Below are 22836 nucleotides of genomic sequence, written 5' to 3' on the forward strand. Positions count from 1 at the left end.
CATACTGCAAGTGAAATGCTCTCGAAGGACTGTTCTTACATTCGTCTGATTCGTCCCCATGTTACGTGCAACTGCACGAGTGCTGATTGAAGGATCCCACTCCACATGCTGCAAGACAGCTTCCTCAAGTTGCAGCGTTCTTAACGTGCGACGGCATCCCGGTTCAGGTAATCCGCTAAATGACCCGATCTCACGCAGACGTTTGTACACAGCAGCAAAGGTCGTATGATGCGGGGTACGGCGATTAGGATTTTGTTGTTGATAATCCCGCAGTGCAGCTCGTCCGTTGTGGTGCGCTACGTAGTACGCACCAACCGCATCAGTGTACTCACTCCAGGTCTGTCGCTCCATTAGTAAACAGAGACAATGAACTGCTACACTGGTGGACTGCAGTTGCCTACAACTGAAGAGCGTAATACGCCCTCTAACAACTGAAGAGCGTAATATGGCCTCTAACAACTGAAGAAAGTAATACGGCCTCCACCGGTTTAAATAATCCTCATAGCAAAAAATGACATCAGGGAAAAATATTTGTTCTGATTATAAAACTGCAGCAGCATTTACGTAGCTTGTACTATGAAATACCAAATTTGGTTTATTACGTAGTATGTCCCTGACTGAACAAATAGTCCTGTCACGGAAAAGGCACGTATAACACTCCCGTCTGCCACTGCTATACCATAACCTCGAAACTGGGAACAGGTTGCGAAATAAAACTATTTTGTTAAAGCAATTATGGTATATAGCAACAGAGCAGTGTTACCCTCTGAGCGGAATTTTGTTATGTTGACCGTGTTGTACCTAACGGAGGTGGCTTATCGGAAATGAAAGTCAGAATTACGTAAATATTTGAACAGTACGAACAAAATTTTGCCAATCTGTACTGTTCAACTGATAAAGAAAACCGTCGCCAGCCTAACTAGGCAAGAGAATGAATATCATTCTCGTTTAAGAAAATAGTTATTAGTAATTTTAACGAATAAACACAACCTATACTTTGTCACACGCGAGTGCAAAGAACTCTGACACATACATATGTTTACGGTAAGATTGAAACTAACAGTTAGAGCAGCAGAAACTATTTGCAAAATTATACGAGATACCGAAACACCCTATTACTTTCAGGCTTTAAAGAAATTATGGTTTTTTATAATTAGTGGTCTTTCCGTTACTAATTACCTAGCATTAATACAATTGACGAACTGTGGGTCCTGTTATATTATTAATATGCACTTCCTATACACAAGAGAAACATACACTTAGCAAACATGAGTATATAACGTTTCACAACTGCAGTTTTCCATTTTTACTACAGTGAAACACAAAATTAACATATATGTAAGATACTGACTCACCTTCTGCGATTTACAACAGGCAGTAATGTGATCATTCATTAAGCAAAACTTTATAAGCCTCAATCTTAAGAACTTTTGATTTTGAAGTAGGCAACAACACATTAATAAGCAGTTTTACTAGGAAAATTATTTTCAGCAAGCATCATTAACTTTAACCCACTCTCTTGCCACATTAACTTTAACTTTCTTTTTACTATGTTCAAAAGGCATCAATTAGCAAAACTCTAGGTTTCAATTTCTTTCAGTAAGGACACTCGGAAATCACTTTAGTTCAAACGGAGAGGAACCTGAGAGGTGTTATGATGAGGAGAAAAATCAAGGTTGGTATATAAATCCAGATATAAATTACCTTATATTTGAACACACTAACACATCCATTAAGCTGATCCTTCACTGTACATCATTATAGCATTCTGATGCAATGATTGCGCAATGTGGTGGCAACTGCATGCTGGTAGGTGGAATTGCAGGCAGAATTGCTGGACTCTGTCAGTTCTTGGTGGCGATGATAGATACAAATTCCAGAATAGTTCCAGCGATTTATCCATCCATCCGAGGCATTGGAAAGTAGCAGAAAAAGCCTCTCTCGGAACCAGCACAATATCCATCTTTTACATGGCAGTGCACGGTTTGACTCGTCTCCGACTCGTAGCTCGTCTCCGACTGCTGGCTCGTCCCCGAATGACTCTTGTTCCACCTTTTCTACCTAGGCCAACCACAATTTGAGCGCGCTACACAGTTCCGTTCCCGACGGGAACCACACTACCTTTTACATACAAACTAACTAAGAATCCTAAGTGAGGATCAGCAGTTTACATAACAGTAACTAAATACATTAAATAAAACAGAACATTTACACATATTGACATCTCTACAAAAAATTATTCACACAAAATTACAATTATATGCAGTAAGTTTTGTTCCCTCCAAATGGGACAAAGAGTTTAAATGAAAGATACATTACTTTGCATTGAACCAAACCATGACATCAAATTTTGTACAAAGAAAGGAGTATACAATTCTGTGTTATCTATTCAATCAAACACATTTACAGAAGCTCAACGATGTAATATTAAATGAAACACAAGCAAAATAAATCAGTAGAGCATTAGAGCTATGATGTTACATGATGTCCCCTACGACCTCCCAGAGTTCGTTGGTTTAAATACTTTTCACCCTGTATGTACTGTTATCCGAGCTGCAGGGCAGGTATCTGCAGCAAATCCGATGTATGTAATGTTATCCAAACTGCAGTAGAGGTACCTGCAGGAAATCATATATAGGTACATTCTTCAGAGAATGTGCCCCTCTTGTTGCGCAACGACCTTAACGTGAGATACGTGTAACTTACTTTCTGCAGTCCATACGTAGTAGGAGAAAGCTTACAAACGTTGGCTTAATCATGATCCATTCAGGAAATAGTACCACATTTATTAAGCAGTGTGGGGTACGGAAATTAATTCCGCGTTGAAACTGTGCAAGAGCGAGGCAGCTGGGTGATGCATGCAGCTGAATATGGCAGCAAACGTTTAAGAAGGCGCGGCCTGTGCTGGGCTGTTTGTGGGCGGAGGCTGGCTGTGAGACAAGAGCGGCCCCGCGGCCGTGTTCGTGGCTGCCTGTGTTCGGTGGTGGGGAGGGGATAGGGGCGTGGGGAGCGGCTCGCTTTGCCTGCCCTGCTCTCCACCCCGATGGGCCGTTCCGGCCTTAAAGGTGAGCGATCCGCCCTGCCGCTCTGCCGTTGCCGGCGGCTGCTTTAAGATCGATCCACACTGGGCGTCAACGGACCGTCAGGAGATTAGACGCAACAACCACCTAACGTCACATCTCGTAGTTCGAAAGGGAGACTATGACGTACCGGCCATCTTATAAAAAATCTGAATGTGCAGAGAGATGGAGGATAGATGGATCATCACAAGCGTTAGTATAGAAACTGGCAGTACTAATAGAGCTTGTCAGTCACTAAAGTACAATTCGTAGCAGACGTTGCGAACAAAGGCTGTGTGGCACATTTCCTACACTGCACAGAAGTCGGAGGACATCTGCCGACCGAACATTTCAAAACATTAAGAGATATCTAGATATCAAGACAGTAACTTGTTCTCGAAAGAACAGTTACTGTTGATGACCGTGCAGCTTTTCCCTGGAATAAATGATGACTAACTGTGTCCTCGGTGGCTCAGATGGATAGAGCGCCTGCCATGTAAGCGGGAGATCACGGGTTCAAGTCCCGGTCGGGGCACACATTTTCATCTGTCCACATCGAGGTATATCAACAAAACTGAGGTTTTCAGTTAGTCATCATTTATTCAAGAGAAAAGCTGCACGGTCATCAACAGTAACTCTTCTTTCGAGAACAAGTTACTGTCTTCGTATGTATATATAATTAAAGGCTACCCAGTAATTGATCTTCGTCTGTGCGAATGCGCACAGGTTGCCCAAACTCTTACGGGAATTGCCAAAGCGTGCGGGAGTAATGAGTGGGTAGGCAAATGTCTATAAGGTACAATACATATGTAGAATTGTGGACAGTTGGGAATGTGAGTCTCACGGGAAGCGTGCAAAGAGATAAGTCCCTGCAGTTGCGCTATTCATCTGTGTCCTCGGTGGCTCAGATGGGTAGAGCGTCTGCCATGTAAGCGGGAGATCCCGGGTTCAAGTCCCGGTCGGGGCACCCATTTTCAGCTGTCCACATCGAGGTATATCAACAACACCTGTCGGCAGCTGAGGTTTACAGTTAGTCATCATTTACTAAGCGATATTTCTTCTACAAATTATGTACGCAAATACAGACACACATCAAACAATATTTTGAATGTTACACATCACAAAATTTTACTTTATCCATAGTGCTTCATTTAATTTCTCAGAAAAATAAACCGTCTTTCTATATCAATAAAATTGAATCTTTTATTGTTAAAAGTCTGCCCCAATAGCTGAGTGGTTAGCGCGGCGGTTTTTCATGCGAAGGGGCTCGGGTTCGATTCCCGGCTGGGTCGGAGATTTTCTCCGCTCAGGGACTGGATGTTGTGTTGTCCTCATTATCATTTCATGATCATCAGTGGAAGGCAACGGGAAACCACCACTGGAATTACTTCCCTAGACGCTCATGCGGTGGACCTTGTAAGACTAAAGAATTTGTTGCTAGCGCACACGAACAGATGTAATTTCGATGTATTGCTCACGCGCTGCCTGCGGTATGTAAGCTATAAGAGCATCTGAGACCAGAGAGCAGTGCTGACTACAGTAGGAACTGTGTGGCAGTAGGAGTAAGTAGTTGCTAGCGAGCAATCTGGTGTATCGAGTTGGCTGGGCCGGTCGTGGGGAGCGATGGCGGAGCCTGAGCGATGTAGTACGAGGTAAAGGCAGCCTCGCGCATATGTATTATTGTTATATCAAGTCACATGTAAATGTTTTTAAAAAATCTCTTAATAATAATCTTTCTTATAAAATTTAACTTTTGACAATCATTCATCTTAATTTAAAGAATTTACTAATTTCTCCAATCCATGGTCATACCGATTATTGTAAAGAAAAATCAGTTGTTCTTTTTACACTAGACAAATCTATCGGCCAGCATTGCACTGGGCTGTGCCAGAAAAATTTCTTATAGAAGCAGATATATATTTGTTATCTTGCGTCTTTATTGAGGTAAGATGTTTCAGTTTATTCAAAATGAATTTTCAGGGCCATGACGCAGCAATGCTGACGTCCAAAATTCACCAGTTTATAATCACAGTCAATTATAAGTGAGTCACAGTTTTGTTGAGAGGTTAGCCGGCCGCGGTGGCCGTGCGGTTCTAGGCGCTGCAGTCCGGAACCGCGGGACTGCTACGGTCGCAGGTTCGAATCCTGCCTCGGGCATGGATGTGTGTGATGTCCTTAGGTTGGTTAGGTTTAAGTAGTTCTAAGTTCTAGGGGACCGATGACCTAAGATGTTAAGTCCCATAGTGCTCAGAGCCATTTGAACCATTTATTGAGAGGTTAGTCACGTTATTATTGTGAGGTTACGGAATAATAAACTATTGGAAGATTACGAAATTTATCTGTTGGGTAGTTACACTGAATGTGAATTATATAATTATATCTTTTACTGTTGGGAGGTTATTATATTTTTTTATTGGGAGGTTACTCTGAAAGTGAATGATATAATTATTTTTTACTTTTGGGAGGTATTTTTAACTGTGTTACGCTGAATGTGAATGAATGCTATAATTATATATAATTTAAATGTTGGGAGGTTACAACCTCTCTGACGAGGCTTTCCCATGACAAGACCTGCCGTAAGGCAGAACCCAACAATAAGTTACTGTTAAAAAGGCTACATTGTTAAAAAAAAGGATCAGAGCATGTCTAAATGATATTTGCTATTAACGTAGGGTATCCGCCTTCTATATTATGTAGATTAGAAATAGTACAGTTATTTACGTTAAATAACAGTAGATAAGCAAAATAGCTGCAAGATAAGTAGAAATACAAATGATGTCACCTGAAGTCGATGTCCTGAGTCTCTGTAAGTGCAAGAAGCGCCTGTTGTCAACAGCTGGCTAGCACAGGGATTCTAACAGATTGTAAAGAGAGAGCTCCAATAACCGATCAGCGATTGATCAGTCGAACAGCCGATTAACATAATTATGAAAGCATCGTCTGGTGTATGTGTATGATTACGACGTTCGTTTCAAAAGAAGAAAACATTTAAAATAATTGAAGAAAGAGATAAAATTCTGGAGAAGCCAGTAAGCAGAGGGTAAAACAGATGACCTGCCCTTTGTGTAGAATACCTGAAAGTCATTGATTGTGCATATTTTGCCAAAGAGTATGGTACAGGCAGTGCACACATGTGACCTTACTGTCAGTTCAAAAGTTATAAATAAGGTTACGTTAGGGATAAATGTTTCAACTACCCTCATTCTCATTCATACATAGCGTAGGCTTTTATTCGTTTAGGTGTTGTTCACCTTAGATCACGTTTCGATTTCAGAAATTTGGTCTCCTTTTGCGGACGAACTCTATGACAAAAATCAAAGTTTTCTTGCAACACTTTGAAATGTATCAGCAAACAATAAATTTTAAGATGGCACAAAATTCCCCACAGCGATGTGAGTGAGCGCCGTGGCGTTTCCTTAACTTTTGATGTTAGTAGACCAGGTCACTGCCTCTCTCAACCCCCGCCCTCCGCCAACTCCAAACAGCGTCATCGACAAAAATTTCATCTGATGTTGATGACGCGTGACGTTGATGGTATGTGAGAACCCCGCCATTTGAAACGTTTTAGAATATGTTTTGATGTTTAGTTCAGTACCGTGACGCGAAGTAACATAGCCATGTTGGCTTACATTGTAAATGGGATGGTTTTTTTTAATTATTTAAAAAATGAGCACATATTAAGTTTACCTCATTTCCTTACATTAAGGAAATTACATCCAACAAAGTAAAAATTTTCTATCAGTGAACCTATGGCCTTGCAGTTAAGTCAAAGCAATAGAGCGCAAAAATAAATATTTTCAACTCTTGTGGAAACGGACGTTCCTGCGCTTGTGTTGTTCGCCAAACTAATATCGATGTGCGCTCACAAAGCTAGCCAAGTATGTCAAACGCTGAGGCAGCCCAAAGTTCATTTCATACTTCGCGTTTGATACTTGCTTTGAGCCGCGTGAAGCTCGCTGGCCGCTGGCTGGACACCCCTGCCGTAAACTGTACAGTGAGGAGCGCTCCAACTGGGAAAAGCTGTCATGCTCGGATGGACGACAGCTAACGAGTGGCAGGGTGAGGATGACAATGGCTGTCCTCAAAGCTAAAATCACGTTACATAACTTTTAGCAACATTAAACATCTTGACGCTCTAATTGCTCAATTCTCAGAAACCTCATGGAATCAAATAATCAGGAAGCCCACAATTGATGGACATATCCCCAACCTACTAATAATCTCATTCATTTGCTACTCGTATAATCTTTGCACGACAAACTCCTGCTCCTGCATCTGATATCTTACGATCTAATTAGATACCGCTGGTGCTATTTTAGTTATTTTACTTTCACATTTACATTTCCGTTCAATCTTTAGTAAGCTCTTTACGAAACTATATGCCATGTTCTGAAATAGTGTATGAAGTCGTAAGACAACGCATACATGCCATATTAACCCACAAAAACCTACCTGATGGAGGTTTGAACTTTCGCGACATGTCGTGGAAATAAGTAAAGAGTGACTGGCAACAGTAAAACACATTGTTTCGTATCAATAACAGTCGCGGTGAAGCCTAACCAAGAATGTTCGCAAATATATATTTTTTGTGATAGCCAAGATTGCTTGATTTTAAGACCTTTATTCCAATTACTAGTTTCGACAGAATAGTGCTGTCATGTTCAGACTGACATTACACTTTGCGTATATTTTCCCATACATGTGTCCACGACATTAGAATAAAGTGTAAATACTTTGCTCTCAAAATGTCGACGACACATGTATATGAACATATACTCAAAGTGTAATGGCAATCTGAAGATGACATCACAATTCTGTCGAAACTAGTAATTGGAGTAACGGTCTTAAAATCAAGCGATCTTGGCTATCACAAAAAATATATATAAACAGAGATCGCCCCAGCAACATGTTTAACTTATATCAGAATGTTCGCATTTAAAGTTAATCCACTTATCACTATTAGCTTTTACTGTTGCTGCAAAGTTAGCTGCTTTAAGAATACTGCATCGGTCTATGTATTTTGGGATTCACCATTCACCACTGACAGGTTTCTTAAGAGCTCCAGAAACTTTGCGTAGTTGTTGTTTGGTATTTTTGTATTAAGAGTACTGCTATTCAAGAAAATGTGTTTCACACAGTAATTGAATACCTTGAGAGAGTCACTGTATTTTTATTTTAACACTTTGGGTATCACATGTACATGTCCTCATCGATGCATATTTTTGTTCCTTACATACACTCCTGGAAATTGAAATAAGAACACCGTGAATTCATTGTCCAAGGAAGGGGAAACTTTATTGACACATTCCTGGGGTCAGATACATCACATGATCACACTGACAGAACCACAGGCACATAGACACAGGCAACAGAGCATGCACAATGTCGGCACTAGTACAGTATATATCCACCTTTCGCAACAATGCAGGCTGCTATTCTCCCATGGAGACGATCGTAGAGATGCTGGATGTAGTCCTGTGGAACGGCTTGCCATGCCATTTCCACCTGGCGCCTCAGTTGGACCAGCGTTCGTGCTGGACGTGCAGACCGCGTGAAACGACGCTTCATCCAGTCCCAAACATGCTCAATGGGGGACAGATCCGGAGATCTTGCTGGCCAGGGTAGTTGACTTACACCTTCTAGAGCACGTTGGGTGGCACGGGATACATGCGAACGTGCATTGTCCTGTTGGAACAGCAAGTTCCCTTGCCGGTCTAGGAATGGTAGAACGATGGGTTCGATGACGGTTTGGATGTACCGTGCACTATTCAGTGTCCCCTCGACGATCACCAGTGGTGTACGGCCAGTGTAGGAGATCGCTCCCCACACCATGATGCCGGGTGTTGGCCCTGTGTGCCTCGGTCGTATGCAGTCCTGATTGTGGCGCTCACCTGCACGGCGCCAAACACGCATACGACCATCATTGGAACCAAGGCAGAAGCGACTCTCATCGCTGAAGACGACACGTCTCCATTCGTCCCTCCATTCACGCCTGTCGCGACACCACTGGAGGCGGGCTGCACGATGTTGGGGCGTGAGCGGAAGACGGCCTAACGGTGTGCGGGACCGTAGCCCAGCTTCATGGAGACGGTTGCGAATGGTCCTCGCCGATACCCCAGGAGCAACAGTGTCCCTAATTTGCTGGGAAGTGGCGGTGCGGTCCCCTACGGCACTGCGTAGGATCCTACGGTCTTGGCGTGCATCCGTGCGTCGCTGCGGTCCGGTCCCAGGTCGACGGGCACGTGCACCTTCCGCCGACCACTGGCGACAACATCGATGTACTGTGGAGACCTCACGCCCCACGTGTTGAGCAATTCGGCGGTACGTCCACCCGGCCTCCCGCATGCCCACTATACGCCCTCCCTCAAAGTCCGTCAACTGCACATACGGTTCACGTCCACGCTGTCGCGGCATGCTACCAGTGTTAAAGACTGCGATGGAGCTCCGTATGCCACGGCAAACTGGCTGACACTGACGGCGGCGGTGCACAAATGCTGCGCAGCTAGCGCCATTCGACGGCCAACACCGCGGTTCCTGGTGTGTCCGCTGTGCCGTGCGTGTGATCATTGCTTGTACAGCCCTCTCGCAGTGTCCGGAGCAAGTATGGTGGGTCTGACACACCGGTGTCAATGTGTTCTTTTTTCCATTCCAGGAGTGTATATTTCTGCTCATTAAGATATTTGTCAGGGCACTTCTTTATTTTTTCTTGCTTCTTGTACATATTGTACGTGCCTAGCCTTTCCCTATCCAGAAAATTAAATTTCCATTGAATTTATATTATCGAAATCCATATACGGTTTAGTGCCGAAAATAATTTTTTTTCAGTTATATGTTCTTAATTCTGGGATGCCAAAATAAGCAAAGAACTGTGTTATCCTTTAGTATGGTTCACTGGCAATTTTTATTTTGTGACATAATCCGTATTTTCAATTTATCTTTGAGCTACAACGCCTCCCCAGCGGTAACAGGTGGGACGGTGGAGGTAGAATGATGCTAAACGTTTTTGGAGGTGTGTTGAAACACGCTGCACGAGAAAACTGCACATTGATTGGCATTAGAGCAACACCCCAATCGCTTAATTGCACTCTGATGTTTCACTCGGCTTCAATTATAGTGAATTTTATTGAGTGCTAATCGCCACAAACTAGTCTGCACCACATACCACAACGGCCAGCGGACGGATAATAACTGCAAATGATCTGTTTACCACACAGACCGCAGCGATGTGCCACTGCTAATGGAAGTGGCCACTGAATTTGAGGTCGTAACAGTACTCGACAGACTGCCGCAGTTCCGCCAGTAAATGTTATACTGTAGACGCCAAGGTCTCACCTGTCGCAACATTTCTCTTGCACTGGAGCTGAAAAGGAATCCTTGGGAGAAGAAGACGACATTTCCCGCTGAACGATTTTCAGGGAAGGTACTGGCAGCATAAAACTATGGGGTGGGCCGGGACTCGATCGCAGAACCTTTTCTTTCACGAGCTCTCACAGACTTGGCGTAAGGTGTAAACGGTTCAATCTCGAGACAATCCCCTTTGTTGTGGTTAAGCCGTTTTCCCACAGTGCCCCTCTTCTAGAAAAGCAAGGCTAGTTAGATATGCTCCCAAAGTTGGGAAAGTGGTAATGAGGTACTGGCGGAAGTAAAGTTGGAGGGTGTACGGTTGCAATTTATTAGTGACGCCCGTCTTCCGAAACAGCGGATCTAATATATATTCGACGTATTTAATTCCAGCTTTTATTATGCTTTGAATTATATGTATGTGTCTTATGTAACTACAGAAATGGTATTTTTCTCTTTCCGTTATAGGCTGATCACATGGAGATGTAGTGTCGCCACAGTCTAAAACATATAATCGTGACACTCTCTAGTGTGAAAGTTGTTACTGTCTAACAGATGGAGGGACAGTAGCGTTCCAAGCGGTGAGAAAGCAGACAGTGGCACGTGTCGTAAGGATAACTTAGGTTTTATTTATTTTTCTACGTAATTAAGGAAATAATTGTCATATTTTTGTTTTCCATGCGTTACTAAGTTAACAAGGGACATGAATTATCGTGAAATAAATGCCAAAACAGGCTAATTTCAATGATTCAATGACATAAGCTACAACTTATTGATGAAGAAATACTTTCCAATATTTACATAATTGATCATTCCGTTGACAGCAATGGAATATACAAATACATATTTAATGCATGAGAAGCATATATTTCTGTTGTGGCCTGACATTATTATAATAGGCACTTCCCTTGACACGTAAAAGATGTTTAAGGTTCTCCTACTCTTTTCCTACTCTTACACTTCACCCGACTTTCTCATACAAGAATATTTTTCTAAATTTATTTACTCTAGCTTCAAAAGTGAATATGTCGAATATGCTTGCCTTTTAGCAACAATTGTAGAACTAGTTTCTTCCCTGTTACGAAATACTTTTATTGCTTTTTGACGTTTTATTATGATGTCTGTGTAGTTTTCCCTAGGTATGGTGGCTTTTTGCAACGTTAAATAAGGAAGGAATTACATTCCATACAGGTTTCCTAAGTTCCACGTTCACTGATTTGGCTAGAAGTGTAGCGAACAAAACTTAGCATTATTGGCTATATATATGACGTCTTACTACTAGTCATAAGGTCTTCCGATGTTTACTGGCAATTTTTTCTTGTTAAGAGAAAGCGAATCTGTTCAGTAAGTATGTGTACGACACAAGATAACCGTAAATAAACCGTCTTGTAATCTACCATTTCATACGTCCCAGAATTCTAGAGAAACTAAATAATGGCAAATGTAGCTCCATGATTTATGGCACTGCAAACGCTACTTATTGTAAAAACAACGTTAAAAACAATATAAACAGTAGCAGTGGTCGCACTCATCCGATATCGTACACAGAAGTGTCATTTGTTGTCCCCTTGGTGCGCTCGTGACTGTCATGCAAGACTGTGGTGACGCCTTTGAAAACGAGCGGCGTTGTCTAATATCCGATCACAAGCCTTAACGTGCCGAAGACCTTGACGGCGAGTGTTCATCAGAGGCAATGGTATCGCCAGGAGTGCCCCAGGGAAGTGTGATATGACCGCTGTTGCTATCTATATACATAAATAACTTGGCGGTCAGGGTGGGCAGCAGTCTGCAGTCGTTTGCCGATGACACCGTGGTGTACGGTAAGGTGTCGAAGTTGAGTGACTGCAGGAAGATACCAGATGACTTAGACAAAATTTCCAGTTGGTATGATAAATGGCAGCTAGCCCTAAATTTTCGCAAAGTTAGTATATCCTTGTGTTGTCCATAACACTGCAGAAATTGCAATGTAGTGGCAAACTTATCCAAATCGGCAGTGAGATACATCTTCTCTACACTTTTGCTCCTTACTTGGGGGTACGGCAGCTCCACGAAAGGGCGTTTCGTCGATATCTTCCCATTTTTGTCCGGTCCTGAATCTCGCCACGGTATTTTCGATACCAAGTCAGTGATATCTTCTCTGATCGCTTTGAGGAGGAGAACGGTGTCCCTCAAGGTAGTGTTTTAAGTCTGACTGCCTTTGCCATAGCTATTAACAGATTTACATCAGTAGTTTAATGTCCTCTCCAGTGTTCCTTGTTTCCCGGTGTTTTCTCTGTCTTTTGTCCCTCTCCAAGTCTTGCAGTGACAACACGTCAATTCCAATTATCTCTTCGATGACTGGATGAATGGGCGGATAAGATGTCCTTAGATTATTGAACTGAGAAGTCTGTGTGCGTTCTTTTCAGCTGTTCCTGTTCTGTTTTAAATTTTGCTGAGTTGAGGATGACGGCCAGTCTTCTTAGTTTTAAATATACTGTGGAATTTCTGAGCCTGACATTTGACTCGAAACTTACGTGGTCGCAACACGTTAAGGACCTGAAAAGACGGTCCCTCTCTAAGCTCTGAGTATTTTAAAATGTGTTAGCCACAATTCATGTGAGGCAGACAGGACTTCTCCGCTCCAGTCTTACAGAGCCTTTATGCGACCGCGGCTTGATTATAGGTGCACGGAGTATGGGTCTGCAAGACCATCTTACTTAAGGATGTTGGACGAGGTGCTGCATGAAGGGATTCGGCTGTCCTCTGCTCTGAGGCCGCTGAGCCTTCGCTTCACATCAGGTGATGACCGCTCACTGTGCGCCAGTCATACAAAACACTGTCCGTGCCACTCATGCCTGCATAACATACCGTAGCCTGGCCTGCAATGGGAAGGCTTCCTCGTTATAAGCAATGAGCGACGAGGCCCTGTGGAATCAGCACGAAGGATTGACTTTTAGAGATGGGGGTGGCCGGTTTTAACGTTTTACACCAAGGTTGGAGCTGATTTCCACATTTGCTCAGACTTTTTTATAGAGTTGATGAATTTTAAGAAAAAATGCCCCCCCAGACTTTGTTATTTTAAGGAGTCAACACGTTTTTACGGAGATGTGCAGTCGTGGACAAAACGAGCGAGACCCTTCGCCTTTTCGTTATGCTGATCCGCACAGCTTAAAAGTCTGCTACACAGCATAACAGGCAAGGCGCCGAAGTGCTACCAACATACTATGCACAGGTATGAAATTGAAAAAAAACTATCCGAAATCTGTCAGACTGTTTTCAATCATATGTAAGACTATATTAATTCTGATTAGTGTGTTAACCACAACACCTAAATATAAGATATAAACGCTAATAAGTATGAACTGTACTAATAAAAAGGAATTTCAGCTTATGGAGATAACATAACGGCTTTAGTAAGACAAAGTACCCCAGATCGTTACTAATTAGCAAAATATTATGCGCATTCGGCAGCGGAATGGTCTGTGTCAACGTTCAGACCAGTCATACTGGACTACCGTTGCTGACCTACCACGAAAGTGTGCAAACTTAGCAATGCATGAAGATTCAAAACGGAATTCAGTTAAAAATCATTCAATGCCACACTTAAGTCAATTCAATTATAGACAGAAGCGGAATAAGTAGGCAGTAACAAGTATGAAATTCTACAAGAGTTTCATATTGACATGCACAGAGCACCGGTACAGAATAAAGGTGGTAATAAACCTATTGGGGGCGCGAGAATTTACTAAATTTGCTTTACTGATAGTGTATCTGCCCCCATCGAGATTAGAACCGAAAACAAACCAGACCTCCCTTGCAGCAGCAAACACCTTTCGCTATGCTGGCAGACAACCCTGGCAAACAGCCCTCTATTATTATCCCAGACATGAATAAGCCGGAAATTTTGCAATGAAAATGGCAAAATGATCGGCTGTTTCTGTTGCATAGAGCTTTCTGGACTCAAAAACATGAATTTTCTACCTTTATGTCACCGCTTATGTGGCAATAACTCGGGATGTTTATCGAAATAACAAAATACTGTTATTAGCGAGTAGATTTAATAGGATAATTCTGCGCTACCCCAGGAAATAAACGGCGACTAGCTGCCAAACGTATTCTACAATATTTCGAATTCTCCATTAGACTCGCCACAGCCAGAAAACGTTTATTAGCCGAAGTGTTTCTTAAGCTAGCTAGCAATGGAAATGCTCACCCTTCTAAAACGAGGTAGCATTAATAATGGGATCTGAATTACCACGTGTGTACGCAAATGGATTTTATTTGCATTCCTGTAAACGTGATTTGGATCGAAAGTGTAGCTACGATTAAGATGTTAATGTATCGACACAGACCGTTTCGCGGTCGAATACGCATAATATTTTGCTAATTCGTAACGATCTGGGGTACTTTGTCTTACTAAAAGTTATGATATCTCGATAGTCTGAAATGCATTTTTATTAGTACAGTTCATACTAATTAGCGTTTCTTCTTTCATTTATATCTTATATTTACGTGTTGTATTTAACACACTAATCAGCATTAATATAGTCTTACAAATGATTGAAAACAGTCTGACAAGTTTCGGATAGTTTTTCAATTTGACGCCGGTGCATAGTATGTTGGTAGCACTTCGTCGCCTTGCCTGTTATGCTGTGTAGCAGACTTTAAAGCTGTGCGGATCAGCATAACGAAAAGGCGAGGGGTCTCGATCGTTTTGTCCACGACTGTACACTGATTGCTAAACAGGAGTACTGCCTTGGCTGTCCCATAGTGGTCCCCGATTGTATCAACGGGTTTCGCCCTTCCCATGCCTCTACACACGGGGCTATTCCCCAGCACGCTGTCGTTTCCGTGTTACGTCAGAGATCCATGCGGTTGTGGGAGGAGGAATGGTTGTAGGACGAACAAAAAGCTGCGGTTGGTGAAGTCACGTATCCGGCCGTGGCGTTCCTTGTGTCGGTTGCTCAGACGGAATGAAGTGAAACTTACACGCCTCCAAATCTGACACTGTTCCCTTACACGTGGCTTCTTACTCCGGCGAGAGGAAACCATACCCTACCCCCTGCGACCCCTACCTACCATCCCGTGATGCCCGTGGCGTGCAAATCATTGTCGTCCATATTTTAACTGAAGTGAATTCTCTACAATAATATGAGACCGGAAGTAAATTTCGATGGGGATACGCCCTCTATTTAAGCTGACGATGAGGAGAGCGTAGTCAATGTTTCAAGTTTTTGTGAGGTGTCCGGACTCTGGGCTCAGCGTTTAGGATGAAGCTTTTAGTGTGCAATAAAGTGAATAGTTCATACTTTTTCTTCCAGCTACGATGTTGTTTTAACTCGTTCTGCCAATTTCTCCTGTTTTAGCTAAATTTTAATCTTGTCGTAATACTTTCTCTTTGTGATTCGATGTTGATGCACTTTGTTACTTTTAATTTCAATTACTGTCTTCCATTCATGTTTAGTGTATTTTGTTGCCACACGTCTGTTACTATTTTTACTTGGCACTGAAGACCTTGCTGACTTGTGTTCAAGCCATCCTATCCATCCAACCGTTCATCCTCGGGGGTAGATACATGAAGGCAGATACTTGAATTTCGCTCGCCCTAATTTGCACGTCACAGAAATACGCTAGGACGTCTCTGTAGCTGATTGGCCAACCTGACTGACTGCCATCTTGCGGAGACAGAGGTTCGATTTCCGGTAGTGCCAGGAATTTTTCCTTGGTAGGGAGAGTGGAACGGGATGTGCTCAGCCGCGTAATGTTAACCGGGGAGTTGCTTGAAAGAGAAATAGCGGTAACAGGTCTGCTGCGAGAACGCTGTATTGATCCCACGGCCCTCCATGCTGCATCTCAATATCTCGATTATGCCATTGTCTGAGGACGACATGGCTGTCGGTCTGGACCGGTTTCACCATCTGTGGCCAGAGCGGTGGTGCCTTCCTTTCCTTTCCTTCATGTGCTGGCACGTTCCATCAGCTTTCCCCTCCAGTACCGTCACTGCTTATTTCATCTCTTAGTCAATAAATATAGTGATAACTTGGCGCACTTGCACTAAGAGATCACAACGGGCCGCCTCGAACTGGCTCGTGGCTGTAACTAGCCATGTATCCGGTTTGGTTTCTGTACTGGTCTACAGACTAATTTTCTGAAAAATAGGTACTGAAATAGTTTAAGTTTTAAGTGTCCTTTATAATGCGATATATCTTGTAAAGTCTTCACAATTGGTTCTTTCTCCGTCGACTGACAACATGCTTCCCGTTTCTAGTGCTAAGGAAACACTGTCTTGTAGCACATAGTTTCCCAGGCGTGCTTTGAGAGACTGGAGGCGCCTTGTGATCTTTAATGTGCCACTGTGATAGTTAGGATTGTAATGTATCTTCGAGGAACGTATGAATTTTGATTGACGTATCTTTTAACCTGAACATAAGATACATACATCTCAGTAATTAAATATTAAATGATTACTAGTTAATTATGTATTACTGCGTTGCGTATTGAAAACACCTAGTGAACTCTCTAGGTTGTACATGTACTGGCGTCCCATAAATGTTGGAACTGGTTATGTCAGTAGTTCATTCAATATATTTATCGAAGAAATTACGGTATGTCACACCGTAGGTCTTTTTGCTAGAAGCAAAGGGCGCCAGAGCAAGCCGATTGGTCCTAGAATAAAATTTCCGCCGGCCGGCGTGGCCTAGCGGTTCTAGGCCCTTCAGGCTGGAACCGCGCGACCGCTACGGTCGCAGGTTCGAATCCTGCCTCGGGAATGGATGTGTGTGATGTCCTTAGGTTAGTTAGGTTTAAGTAGTTATAAGTTCTAGGGGACTGAAGACCTCAGATGTTAAGTCCCATAGTACTCAGAGCCATTTGAGCCAATAAAATTTCCCGGTAGACTGGAGACAGGACATTGGAGCAAGGACTGCGACACCATTGTCCCTGGCGCGGCGTCGAAATCTGCATAGCGATGTCCTCCTATCTTAGAGAGAAGTTTTCCGTTGGTAGCTAACAGTAAAGGCAGTTTCTTTTGGACACTCTTGCGTGTGTTGGTAGACTGTTGTAGGAAGCAAAACAAGGGGAGGGGGGGGGGCGGGGGTGGTCACTTAGTGGTAGATTTAGAGCAGTAGGCTATAAGCCAGCGACAGACAGCTTTCGCTATCATTTCTGCTGCGTATCCAGTCACTCACTCGCTAGCACGATGAAACAGCAACGACGCGTGAATCGCATCTCCACGTAATGGCAGACATTTGCATCCTATCGTGACGCGTAGTACACCGTCTACGCTCATGATAGGACCGCTATGAGGAAGAGTATTGGACTGTTACTTGATCTGAAGCGTTCCTACCACTCTAAAATCGATCATATGTGTGTGTTAAAGATGTTTCCCTAAACTTCTATTCCCTTCTTGTCCAAACTATTTATTGTCCATGTTTCACTTCCATACATGGCTATACTCCATACAAATACTTTCAGAAACGACTTCCTGACACTTAAACCTATAGTCGATGTTAACAAATTTCTCTTCTTCAGAAACGCTTTCCTTGCCATTGCCAGTCTACATTTTATATCCTCTCTACTTCGACCATTATCACTTATTTTGCTCCCCAAATAGCAAAACTCCTTTACTACTTTGAGTGTCTCACTTCCTAATCTAATTCCGTCAGCATCACCCGACTTAATTCGACTACATTCCATTATCCTAGTTTTGCTTTTGTTGATATTCATCTTATATCCTCCTTTCAAGACACTGTCCATTTCGTTCAACTGCTTTTCCAAGTCCTTTGCTGTCTCTGACAGAATTACAATGTCATCGGCGAACCTCAAAGTTTTTATTTCTTCTCCATGGATTTTAATACCTACTCCGAATTTTTCTTTTGTTTCCTTTATTGCTTGCTCAATATACAGATTGAATAACATCGGGGAGAGGCTACAATCCTGTCTCACTCCCTTCCCAACCACTGCTTCCCATTCATACCCCTCGACTCTCATAAGGGCCATCTAGTTTCTGTACAAATTGTAAATAGCCTTTCGCTCCCTGTATTTTAACCCTGCCACCTTTAGAATTTGAAAGAGAGTATTCCAGTCAACTTTGTCAAAAGGTTTCTTTAAGTCTACAAATGCTAGAAACGTAGATTTGCCTTTCCTTAATCTTTCTTCGAAGATAAGTCGTAGAGTCAGTATTGTCTCACGTGTTCCAATATTTCTACGGAATCGAAACTGATCTTCCCCGAGGTCGGCTTCTACCATTTTTTCCCTTCGTCTGTAAGGAATTCGCGCTAGTATTTTGCAGCTGTGACTTATTAAACTGACAGTTCGGTAATTCTCACATCTGTCAACACCTGCTTTCTTTGGGATTGGAATTATTATATTCTTATTGAAGTCTGAGGGTATTTCGCCTGTCTCATACATCTTGCTCACCAAATGGTAGAATTTTGTAAGGACTGGCTTTCCCAACACTGTCAGTAGTTCTAATGGAATGTTGGCTACTCCCGGGGCCTTGTTTCGACTCAGGTCTTTCAGTGCTCTGTCAAACTCTTCACGCAGTATCTTATGTCCCATTTCATCTTGATCTACATCCTCTTCCATTTCCATAATATTGTCCTCAAGTACATCGCCCTTTGTTATTATTATTTGTTTATTACCGTACCTAAAACCACCTTTCATCTTTAACAGAAGCAAAACATTCACTCATCTAAATAACAGCCCCTACCTGGAATGTTGCAGCCTCTCTACTACAGTGTAGACCCTACGTTCTGCAGTGTTGCTATTTGGAGAGCAGCGTTGTTGCTGTGGCCACAGGTAGGCGCGTCGAGTCTGAAAGAGCGAACGGCCACAAACGGTCCTCTGGCCGCCGTCGCGCTGCCCAACGAGCTGCTAGGTAAACAAACGAGTCCTCGCCACAACAATGGGTGAGGTTGGGGGGTGACGGTGGTGGTGGGGGGAGGGTTGGGGAGAAGGTAGCCAGCAGCGGTGGCTGCGGCGGCCGAGCGGGAGAAGAGCGTGTGGTAAGGGGCTGTGGGGTGGGTGGCGGACGCGCCGTTTTCTGGCAGCAAACGCAGCGAGCAGCGCGGCGTCCCACGGCACAGTCCCTTTTTTCCTTCCTCCGAGACCACAGCGCAAATATTTACCGTTTATTATTCGGACCCCCTGGGGTCGCAAAAGACGGCAGGATTTTCTTTTCCGTTTCTTTCTTTTCCTTGCCCACGTCTGAAATCGCTGTGAAGGGGACGTAAACAAAGGAAAAATAGCGCCAGCGAAGACGCGACTCGGCTGCCGCGGCGGCGCCGGGAGGCGACCGAACATTACCACCAGTTTTCTGGCTTCTTTACCTCCGTAACAAGGGAAAAGCCGCAAAGGTGGCGTTGCAAATGAGAATCTGTCTGTAAACAGCACAGAGGCTGATCGTATACTGTCATTTGAATACATATCTACTAACTGCGTTATACTGAAGGAAACAAGTTTACTTTACACTGACTGAAACTGGTGCACCAGATCTTTAAAGGTGCCCATTCAGCTGCGGGAACCGTACAGGATGGAAGTGCCAGTTTTCATCTACAGTATCTGTATTCGCACTTTGCAAGTTTGTGATGAAGGATACATCTAATATCATAATTTCCTTACATTCCTCCTTCGTTCGTGAACAGCGCATGGTGTAAGGCGATCTGTACCCAGATTAAAATTACTTATTGGTTGACGTCTCTCAGTTGCCGCTAGAGCGTCGCCAAATCGGCTGTCCGCTACCGCCAACACCGACTCAAAGGAAGGCCTCGGCACTTGTTGGTGACGTCACGTTAGCTAGGCACGGCGAACGCCAGGTCTGTTGCAGGCAGAGACGCCTGGGCGTGCTTATCACTATAAATCTCTTATTTTTGGACACAATGTTTGGTATTGTTTTGGATTCTGCAGTTTTATTTAGATGAAAGGTTTTCTTACTATCGTAGAAGATCATAGTTCTGTATTACTGAATCCTGTCGAAACAAACGTAGATGAATATGAGAAGATGCTTTGACCCATTGCAAGCTTCGGAAATTTTACATTCAAGTAACTATATTTACTTGATCCATTTTGTTATCGAAACTTACCCCAACCCCCTTACAATGAACTCGTTTCTTTTATTTATTTATTCATTTTCGTTTGACATCGTCACTGGAAATGTGAACTAATTTACTTGTGTAAATGTTCAACTGTTGCCAGTCATTAGATTACAGTCGTTTTCAACGAAAGGAATTCTAAACAGGAAACAAAATAGCTTCATACATCGAAAATACTGCTGAGCTTAAACTTTTTTTAACATGCACATTAGCAAAGATAAATATTCCCCTCTTGCAACTGAAAGGAGAAACTTTATAAGATAAAAAAATTTAATTTTATAAAACAAGTATCTCTCTTTTGCCTCTTCTTCTGTCCCCCACCCCCTCCCCCAGCGTGTACAATCGTAAGATATTTCATTAACATTCAGTGCTCCTCACCCCATAGTCAACCAAGATGCCTAAAGAAGAGCACCAATATGTTCACAGTTTCTTGTAAAAGCAACCCAGTACAAACGCAACTTCCTCAGATTTACAAATAAGGTGCAGAAGCACGAATTCTTTTGCTGCTGGACCTTGAAGTTGTTTTTGTATGTCAATCTTTAAAACAGGTGGAAATTTAAGTTCAGGAGAACACTATTTGTTAAGAAGTGTAATGAATTGCACAATTAACTGTTTGCAGAAATCTCTCAGAACAATGTGTGTTGGTCAACTACCGCCAATAGTTTCACATTTTCCTGTGTCACAGAGGGAGACACCACTATTATGAGTATGCCAACAACACACCTGGCGTTCGTCGTGCCTAGATGACGTGACGTCACGAACAAGCGCCAAGCCCTTCCTCAGAGTCGGTGTTGCTACCGCTCGGTTGTAGGCGATACATAATCACGGCGGGTCACTTTACAAGTGCTGTTACTTAATGTGTAAATGTTGGAATGGTGGTCGCTGTGAGGGATGATGGGAACGTGAGATGCTCTGTCGATGGCCGATTTTAAGTGACCGATGACTGAACTGTGGAAGACGACACGTTTTGTAACCCTAAATATAAAACTCATGTCCTAGCCTAACCGCAACGTCCGAGAATACGACATCAACATATGCGGCAGGACTACGAATCACGCCCACTTTGTTCGCGGCGGTTGACCCTAGCACTGCCAAGGCATTTTCCGTAATGCACGTCACCAAGGGGGAGGTACTTTATGTCAAAAAGAATGAAGCTAGTTGTCATGTATTATCTTAACAAAATATCTTTTAGGGAAGTACTGATGTGTAAGTAGACCCTAGAACCTGAAAACAACTTTTGGAATACTCTTAGCAATTCAACGCACTTTGCCGGCCGAAGTGGCCGTGCGGTTAAAGGCGCTGCAGTCTGGAACCGCAAGTCCGCTACGGTCGCAGGTTCGAATCCTGCCTCGGGCATGGATGTTTGTGATGTCCTTAGGTTAGTTAGGTTTAACTAGTTCTAAGTTCTAGGGGACTAATGACCTCAGCAGTTGAGTCCCATAGTGCTCAGAGCCAACACAACGCACTTTGAGTAACATTTTCTACCTACTGCATGAGCACGATGAAAATATTTAATAATGCAAATTTCTTTCATTGCTGTTGACTTTCATTGACACCGATATGTCAGTAAGGCCCTGAGACTCAAAGTACTGAATATGACATTCACTGGGGAAAGTAACATCTGCTACAGAGACCCAAATTTTTTTGTTAAGTTTAACCGAAAAATTTAAAACATATATGGTACCTGGTACCATATGAAGTAACAGACGAGATTACAATTTTTTCGGGAGGCGAGAGCATAAACTAATACTTCCCTTCCCCCCAACCCCCCTCCCACCCCCATTGTACTGCGAGGCTTAAAGCTAACCTCTACGATTAAACTCAAGACAGAAACATTTCAGTCTGCACGTTAAAATCAAGTAGTAAGTTTTCGCTTTCATTGGTTACCTGAAACTGTCCTCAGACAGTCTACTTGAGCTTACGCGTTACTAACCAATGACCAGTCCGGGTTAAATTACATTTAAACCAACATGCTGAATAAAAATAGTGATCAAAATCAAGTTAATAAGATTTAAAAATAATATTTTCGAAGCGTGTGATGAAATTCGAACCTGCGCCGTAGAACGCATGAAGAAGGTTTCTTAAGCATTACATACTTTCTTGTTTTGCTTTGTGCGTCACTTAGGAATCTTATATAATGTGTGCTGGATGACGACATTCGTAAATGTGACGCCGAATCGTGTCTTGTGCGAAAGGTTCCAGTAATGTTTGGTTAGTGTTTAGTGTGAAAGCTCCGTATTTCGTTAGTGTCATTGTGAGTCTATGTTATCATGTCTGATTAGCCGCGTAATAAAAGGAGCAGGTGCAGGAAAATGGATCTAATATTCTAAACATACCAAGAAAGAAAGAAAGCTGGATAGGAAATT

The 22836-nt window shown here is 42.9% G+C and overlaps 1 non-coding gene across 1 annotated transcript; it reads left to right on the plus strand.

The window, feature by feature from the left end:
• Positions 1-3952: 3952 nt before the first annotated feature.
• Trnat-ugu lies at positions 3953-4026 on the plus strand. Its single transcript has one exon. It is a non-coding gene; the product is annotated as a tRNA-Thr (tRNA).
• The last annotated feature ends 18810 nt before the right edge of the window (positions 4027-22836 follow it).

The sequence above is a fragment of the Schistocerca piceifrons genome, chromosome 8, assembly GCF_021461385.2.
Source record: "Schistocerca piceifrons isolate TAMUIC-IGC-003096 chromosome 8, iqSchPice1.1, whole genome shotgun sequence".
In the NCBI taxonomy this organism is placed as follows: Eukaryota; Metazoa; Arthropoda; class Insecta; order Orthoptera; family Acrididae; genus Schistocerca; species Schistocerca piceifrons.